Raw genomic sequence first — 9,175 nt, forward strand, 5'->3', positions numbered from 1 at the left:
CTCTCCTTTTTCTCCTTCCTCTGTGTTCATCTGTTTTGTTTCTTAAATTCTACATATGAGAGAAATCATATGACATTTGCCTTTCTCTGACTGACTTGTTTTGCTTAGCATAATACACTCTACCTCCATCCATGTGGTTGTAGATGTCAAAGATTTCATTTTTATGGCTAATATTCCATTATATATATAATATATGTATATATATAATTATAATAATATATTGTAATAATCATATCTATATCTATATCTATATATATATCTCACATCTTCTTTATCCATTCAGCTGATGGGCATTTGGGCTATTTCCATAATTTGGCTATTGTTGATAGCGCTGCTATAAACATCGGGGTGCATGTGCCCTTTTGAATCAGTACTTTTGTATCCTTTGGGTAAATATCTGGTAGTGCATTTGCCGGGTCGTAGGGTAGTTCTATTATTAACTTTTTGAGAAATGTCTGTACTGTTTTCCAGAGCGGCTGCACCAGTTTACATTCCTACCAACAGTGTAAGAGGGTTCACCTTTTTTCCACATCCTGACCAACATCTGTTGTTTCTTTTGTTGTTAATTTTAGCCATTCTGACAGGTGTGAGGTAGTATCTTACCAGTTTTGATTTCTATATCCCTAATGATCGGTGATACTGAGCATCTTTTCATGTGTCTGTTAGCTATCTGTCTGTCTTCTTTGGGAAAATGTCTATCATGTCTTCTGCCCATTTCTTCACTGGATTATTTGTTTTTTGAGTGTTAAGTTTGATAAGTTCTTTATAGATTTTATCAGATGCCATTTGCAAATATCTGCTCCCACTCCAAGGGTTGTCTTTTAGTTTTGTTGATTGTTTTCTTGCAATAAAATGTATTAACATTGCCCAGGGACCTGTTACTTTCATTTCAGAGAACATTCATATTATTCACAGGAGGGATAACCACACCGGGATAGATGGACAAGATGATATGAATGTTGTGGAGAATATGAAAGATAATTACTTTTATGCACTTTCAAGGTTATTTTGAAGTTAATGGCACTGGCTCACAAATAGAAAAGAACAAGAACAAGAAATGGAAAGAAAGAATGAATTGCAGTGAATTTTTAAGGAAAATGATAAAACTAGTGTTCAGAGGGTGAAATGTGCCAGGCTGAAAAAAGCCAGGAGTGAGACAACATTCAGAATCCAAGTGGGGAAAGAAGGAGGGTGAACAGCCAACACTTAGGTATAGGGTCATTATTCTAGATTTTCAGAGATTAAGCATGAAATGAGTTCAAAAATAGATCTTAGGGGTTAAAGTCCAAGGGAAAAGGTGGGGAAAATGTTAAAATCAGGGTGAACTATTTAAAAAATAGGCAAAATTTGGATGACTTTACATTGAAGTGAAGGATTTTCTTTTTCAGCTAAAGGCATTATGGACAATGTTAACACATAAATACCCAATTAGAAGTCATTGGCAGAATTTATCACTAGTTTTAGGCTAGAATATGTAAGAAGAACCTGAAAATCAACAAGAAAAACTCAAAACAAACAATAAAATCAGTCAATAAGTGAAAACAACTACTTAACATGAGAAAAAAAAACACAAATGACATTACGGTGACCCTCCAGCATATGCAAGGATGCTCAGCTGCATTAGGAATAGAAGAAATGCAGTGTCTGAAATCTATGAATATTTGAAGTATCATTTATTACCATATTAAACCAGAAAATATCAGAGGCTTAAAATCCCAAGCAACGAAAATATAATTTGTGAAAAACTGTTAAGAGAACAGAGAATACACCCGAGTCTGTGAGTGTGTATGAGGACCCATGAACATGGTGAGAAGAATTACAAAGTAACCACACATATGGATATCATGTCACAGTAAATGGAACAAGAGAAATTAATAATAAAATGGGGATCTTGAAATAGCCTGGATTATAATCAATTCAGACCTTATTATTTCCCAAGTCAATAGGAATTGTCAGACTGTCTGTCTACACTAAGGTCATTTTTATTTCTTGGTCTTCTTACAACATTCTATATGGACTAATCATTTGATTAACAGTCCAGGGACACTGGGCATTTTAAGCCTGTCTCTGTAGAGACAAAATAGATACATATGAGCTTTATCCACACATGAACTCTGGGGAGTCCCAGTGTTCTATGTCTGCCCTAGTGTTAATATGTCTGTGCATAGTTCTGGCCTGTCTTATTTTCCCTCCATCTTGATGTCTCCTGTGTATATAATCAGAGGACTTCTTGGCTTTCCAAAACCTTATGAGATCCTTGAACATCGTAATAACCCATCGCAAGGCAGCCATGGATACCATCTTGCCCGTAGAGGCCTCAGTGCCCCTGAAGTCACCACTGTCATACCTTTTAACCATTCCTAGGTAAGTGGTTTTGTCTGGACATGGCAATGGCAAATCATCATTTGAAGATTTGCAGAGAACAAGAATTCATGTCATTATATGCGGTATTATTTTAGATCAAGCAGGTGGCAGTCAAACGGGAAAAGAAGATATTTAGGCAGAGAAATCACAATACATGTTTGCAAGAGACAGGAGGAGTAATGTGATCTGGTACTAGAGAATAAGGAGGGAATATTCTCCAATGTTAAAAAAGTACTAATTCTTTTTTCTTTTTACGCAAGAGTCTAAGAACTTCCTACTACATACTGGTTTCTGGTTGTGTAACTCATGGTGGTCACAATGTTAAAGGATTATATTTTCAGAAAGCAGTTGAAGAAAGTGAAGAGCGGAAGTAGTAGATGACTATGGAGCTATTGGCCATCTCTAGTGGGTCAGAGGCAGGAATTACAGGATAAAAATATGGGAACTACTTAAGACTGCTGAGGAGGTACGAAAACATGCTGTTTGCACTCAAAATTTATTAGCAGTTTACTGGGTTTCAGTATCTTTATTTGTATGATGCTCACAGTCTCATGAAGGAGATGAACATGAAAATAAGTAGTCACAAACAAGTCAGGGATAGTCTCATTCATTTTTAGGCGATTGTTAACCAACTTTGCAAAAACAGTTTTCTTATCTGTAGGGGCACCACACTAATGTTAAGAAATAAGGAATTTTCAATTTTCTTCCAAGAAATGTGTCAGAAATCAGCTGAAGCAAATGGAGAACAGCAAAACATTAGTGAGTTTTAAAGTTAATGCAATGAACTAAGAGGGTACAGTGGTGAGGAAGTTCAAATTTAAGAGGACACAGGTTATCGGTTTAGTGAATCTGTCTAAGAGCAGATTACTGGTTTGGAGGATAGATGAGTGGATCATTAACCAAGGACATGGAGAAGGATTCCTTCTCTCATGTCTTTGATGTCTTTGGATGGGAGTGGTGGAAGTGAATATAATTTAAGAGTGTTTGCAAGTAAAATAGGAATTCTCAGGAAAGTTATAGTCCTTAACACTTTTCCCTTCTAAGCAGCAAGTGTCCAATCTGGTACAAGGACAACACAGTAAGTGTAAGTCAATTAAATTTATTAATAGGTAACATTTGTGAGTGTTGACTATGTTCCAGCCACTTTTCTAAATGCCGATTTTTAATTATGTTAATATGGTCTTATTTATGTGAATAGTCTTGTTCATTTCTTGTAGAAACCAGTTGAATGAGTGCTTCCTATTGTTATTGTGTCACACTGTTAAACAAAGGCATAGTTTTTATGAGGTGGAAATCAAATACCTATTACGTGTCATAGTCAGAGTTTCTACCTGTGGAATGCTATTCTTTGAATAGCATTTCTCATAATATTAGCTAGCACTTGTTAGGTGATTACTATGCGCCAGGTGGCTGACTAAACATTTCCTATAATTAGGTTATATACTCCTCAAAACAACACAATAAAATGAAATATATTTTTACTACCCACATTTTAGAGTTTAGAAAACTGAGATACAGTTTAAGTAATACTAATCCCTACAGCTATAATTTCCCCCAGTAGTGCTCCATATCTCAGGCACAGAAGCAAAAGAGTTGGAAACAAAGTGGGAGAACTGCAAAATGGATGAGAAGGAAAGTGTCCGGGAGGAAGGATTCCTGTCCCCTTCAAGAGTCCTTCTAGCTGGAATAAGTATCAAATTGACATGAGACAGATTAACAGGAGAAAACCAAATATAATAGTGTCCATACAGACATGGAAATTCCAGAGACAGTCAGGTACAATGAGGTCTAAAAGCTACCCTGAACTAAAGAGAAGGTCTTAGGGGTCTGGGACTTCAGAGGGAAGAATGCAGTTCACAGGACAATAAGAAGAAGAACAGATGTTTGGTAATTAGATATTTGCCCTGCCATACAGATAGCTCAGATAAAATCCTTCTCTGCTAATAATCCATATTCTGGGAGAGGCTCCCAGTTTAGATTGTTGTAGGTACTTAATGGGGGGACAGAAGGCTCCCTTGAGCCTGTAGGGTCTTGATAATCTTCAGCTCAGGGTAGTCTTCATGCCAAAGTGGTCCATCTTGGGGCAGCCTGTTCTTGGTCCCTGAAAAAGCAAATGGAATGAGATATTTGGGTATGCTGATGAATAAAAGTTTGAAGTGACGTGTCACAAAATCTTTTTATCTAGAGAGCAAGAATTAATGCGTGTGCTAGAGTATGAGAGAGGAATAGATGCAGTTTTTTTGGAATTTAAGTTTTCAGGGGAGGTCCAGTTGTAGATGATGATAAATGCATGTGGGATGACGTATAGTGTAGTGAGTTTGTCTTTAGAGGAAGGAAACTGGGAATGATGAATGGCCAGTGGGTTAGAAAGGGTCTTTGCGTACATATTTCAAATTCATCTATTAATATAGCAGCAATGCAAGTAGAAAAATAAAACACAAGCCATATGGCAAAGTCAGCGAATATGGGTGAGATCCAGTTAGACATCAGTTCTGATGATGAACTTTGTTTGGAGTAGGAGGTATGAAAGTGCATGAAATGAAATACAGCAGTGCAAGGGTGAGTCTCATGAACATTCCAGATCATGACAATTTAAGAGAATCACCTACGTAAGAAAAACACCTTTTTAGTTTTCCCCACTTCTTTGTCTTTTTTTTTTTTTAAGATAGAAAATGGGATAGAATTTTATGGGATGAAGACTTGAGTTTCATTCTTTTCTTTGGCTTTTGTTGCTGGAAAAGATAAATTGGTTTTGTTATCTTCCAAAATACACGTTAAGTCTTTTCCTCAAGCCCTTACCCCCATTTAAGGTGCTGAAAATATAGATTTGGCACATATATGCTGCTCTCAACTATTTTAATACATTTGTTCCTTGAATGGTTGCAAATTTTGAATAACAGTAGTTTCTGGAAAGAATGAAAGCAAAATGCAGATTATATACATATATATACATATACATATATACACATTATGTATATATACACACATAATACATGTAATACACATAATACACTATATATATATGTATATATTCCTTTATGAAGAGAAAAAAAAAGTAGGTTTTGAATTTATGTCTGTCACTAAAAACAATTATGAAATGCTATTCTCCATGTCTCAAAATAATTCCTTCTGTACCCATTTAAGATTTAACACATAGGGGTCCTTTGGATGTGATGTTACACTTCCACTCTGTGCTGCTTTTTGAAATGAAGCACAGTATTGATGAAAACTAAAAGAATGTACTATCTTTGATTAGGCTGGAGGAGGACTGTATTTGTTGATGAAGGGATATTTAGAAAGTCTAGAACCACCAGTTTCCCATTGGCCAACATAGAACATAAGGTGCTCCCATGATTCAAAACCACCTTTACGCTATTATAATGTGACATTATCTGGCAGAAAGAATATCTCAGTTAATACCAAATCACTGACAGTCTAGTTGCTTCCACTGTGTCAGGAAGTGAGCAAAACACTGGAGACACCAAGTCCTTAATATGTGGTCCTTTTATTTCGTGTCTCATGTGATAGTGGAGTACTTAGAGCAATTACATAAATGAATAGCTACCAAAAGATGTAGCACTTGTGCTCATCAATGTGTGTGAAAGATATAGGAGTATTGCATAGGAGAAGTCATTAACTGTTTGAAGTAGACAGCAAACACTTCAGAGAATCAGAGAATGTTCAGCAGGAATTAAAAAGATAGATAAAAGCTTATCAAGCTAATAAGGGAAAAATTAGTCAAATTCAAGGGTAGGGTCAGTTTAAAGTCATAAAAAAGTAAAAACTGTACAGTATGATCCCAGAACTACTAGAAGTTCTGGAACACATTGAAGCGAAGCAGTGGCAAGATGGGGGGCTTGAAAAAGGCAAACGCAAGTGACAAAGTGAGTTAAAATTTTTTTTAAATAAGATGATGTTTTCAAAGATGAGATTTGGAGCAAACTAATCATATCTAACTTTTGAAAGATAGCTGATCGTGTGAGAAGATGGACTAAGGAAAAACCTGAAATAGGAAGAATAATTAGAAGGCCAGGTCACAGACTACATGGAAGTTAATGAATGTCACAGCTAAAGGAGATGGAGATGATGGCACATGTCGTATTTGATAAGTATCAAATAATTAAATTCGTCAAGATGTAATAGCTGCTTGATTGTACTATTAAGGTTACAAATGGCAAAGGGTAAAGGATAACTCTGAGATTTTTGGCTTCAACGACTGTGTGGTTGCTGTTACCAGCAAATGAGATACAGACAGATGGTAGGGGAGCTTTCAGGAAAATAGTGAATGTTGTGTGGGACATATTTATATATATGACAGATCATACAGAAAGCATTACATGGCCACTACCACTATCCTCGCTGGAATGGCAGATGGAAGGCAACGGATTCTGCTAACTAACCCAGATGCAGGTAAAATGCCAGAACGCAGCTGGCAGAAGGAACATTGTATCTGTATGTTTCAGAAACAGATACAAAAACAGAACTAACAGGAAACTAGGAGGGTGTGGGGACTTTCTGACCTCGTGGCAATCTGCTAAATATAAGGTAATGAACAACCTTGCCGAGTTCATTCAGAATAGGCTGACATGTACTTGGAGTTTGTTCTCTGTGGTTCCCTGTGTTACACATTCTAGTGCCCTGAAGGGAGCCTGGCTGTCTATAAATTGAAACAACTTAACATCTTTCTCTTAGCATTGTCTTATAAGTAAATTTACTGATGCCTATAGACCTACTCTGGTCAGTAAGTATGTATGTATCACAAAGCAATTAAGCTTATTTTTTATTTTATGTAATTTTTTCTAGCTAGAAATCATGTCTATATTTCTAGGTGTATTATTTTGATTGCTGCATACCTAGTTGTCTGCCAATGGTCCTTTTGAATTTTTGGTTCTACACTAAGGAGGAAAAATCATGGAACATGGACAAACCTGTAAAGGTATTAAGTTCTCTTTTTATTAAACTTACTTTTTATAGTTTAAACGTTTGATACTCACAGTTTCTTGCCCCAGGGTATCTTATCTCTACCTGAAGTTGTGGGCCTCACATCCGATGTGGCAATCCACTGGTTATATACAAACTGGGTGTTTGTATAATGTTTAAATTCTAAATTCTTCTGAGATGTTTATAATAATTAACTAAAATTTGAATTCCCACTTCCTTACAAAGAAACACCTCAGATACTTACTCAGGTCCAGAGTAGCATGCGCTTGCTAGGAGAATGTGCATATTATAACCAGAAAGTTTTTCCCTCACAGATATTAGGTGGAAATTCAAACATAGAGGCATTGTCAGTAGGAATATTTATTAATATTTATTGACCTTTCATATCAGTTGAGTTCAGGAGCAGCCATTGAGGACAATTACAAATTTCAAAAGGTATGTTATGAAGACTGGGAAGTGCATTCCAAAATTATAATATTGGGAGGAAATTAGATCGTCAGAAGAAGGTTAAGGGCAGTTATCTGAATGAAAAGACAAGATCAGGAAAGGATCATGAAAAGATGCTTGTGGCGCTGACACCAGGAGGACTGGATTGATGTTGATTTGCTATTCATTGCCATTAGGCAGGTTGCAAACCCAAGGTCAAGGCTAGGAGTCAGAGGAGGCAGAACACCAAATGGACTTACATTATTCCTATTAACTGAAGATGTGTGTTGATAGCAATATTTACATTATCTGAAAGAGTGAAGAAATAAATCCCCCCCCCAAAAAAAAATTGGAGGGCACATAACTGATTTACAGCTTTTCTCCCCTAATCACTTAAAATGTTAAATTAATTTCCTTGTAAATCTTTTTAAAACTTAAGTATGGTACTTTATAAGATGTTGAATAAAGTTAACTTTTCTTGGATGGCTCAGTAAAAACAGTTTTTCCTTATTAATATAGTGTTAATATAGAATTAACATATTCATTAAAATATGAATAAATTTGGGTGGGCTGATGAATGCAGTCATATAAGTTCTTATTTTTGAATTATATGGAAAATTGTGGAATATAGCCATTGCAAAAAACAAAAGCAAAACCCAAAAAACCCTGATATCTGGAGAATATGCAGTGAAAACCCTAATGGCAGATTTGTGTTTTTCTACTGTATTCAGCTGATAGTCCTCACTTTCAAGACATGCTTCTAATATCCTGTCCTTCTGATTATCTTCAAGATCTTTTCTGAAATAAGAAAGCATTAACCAGGGGTGAGAATAAGAGTTTATTACTTTTTAATGTTCCCAAGAATTCTGGTTATATTTAAACTGCTTGAATTTCTCATTATGCATTCCTGATTATTTGATTAAGTTGTCTTTGGACTACCATATCATTAAAATTACAATTGCCTTTTACATAACTTGCAAATGACTGCAAATATGGACACATGTGTGTGTGTGTGCTTATGTATTCCCGCATGCATTTCCACACGTCATTGAAAATTCCCCAAGAACAGTGGTCTTTGCCTTTCTTAAAGCTGTTTATATCACAAACACAGAAAAATCCTAGGCACAAAGAAGCAGAAATTTTGTCACTCCCTGTATACTTAGTAGATAATAAAAATGAAAGAGTAGAATAGAATAAAATTGGACAGAGAAGAGAAAACTTAGAAAGAACTTAACTAGATCTTATTTGCAAAAGAAAATAATGGTGAAGTGATTTACCCAACAGCTTACAGAAGTTTCAGAGAAAAGTCAGCCCTTTAGATGCACTATTTTAGTACGCATGGAATCTCCATACACAGAACCAATCATTCTGTCAACCTGCTTTCTGTGCATAGAGATTAGTCTGGCTATTTTGTATCTGGGCATGCAAACTCTCCAGTTCTAAC

This window comes from Panthera onca, chromosome D1 (genome assembly GCF_046562875.1).
Source record: "Panthera onca isolate mPanOnc1 chromosome D1, mPanOnc1 haplotype 2, whole genome shotgun sequence".
Classification (NCBI taxonomy): domain Eukaryota; kingdom Metazoa; phylum Chordata; class Mammalia; order Carnivora; family Felidae; genus Panthera; species Panthera onca.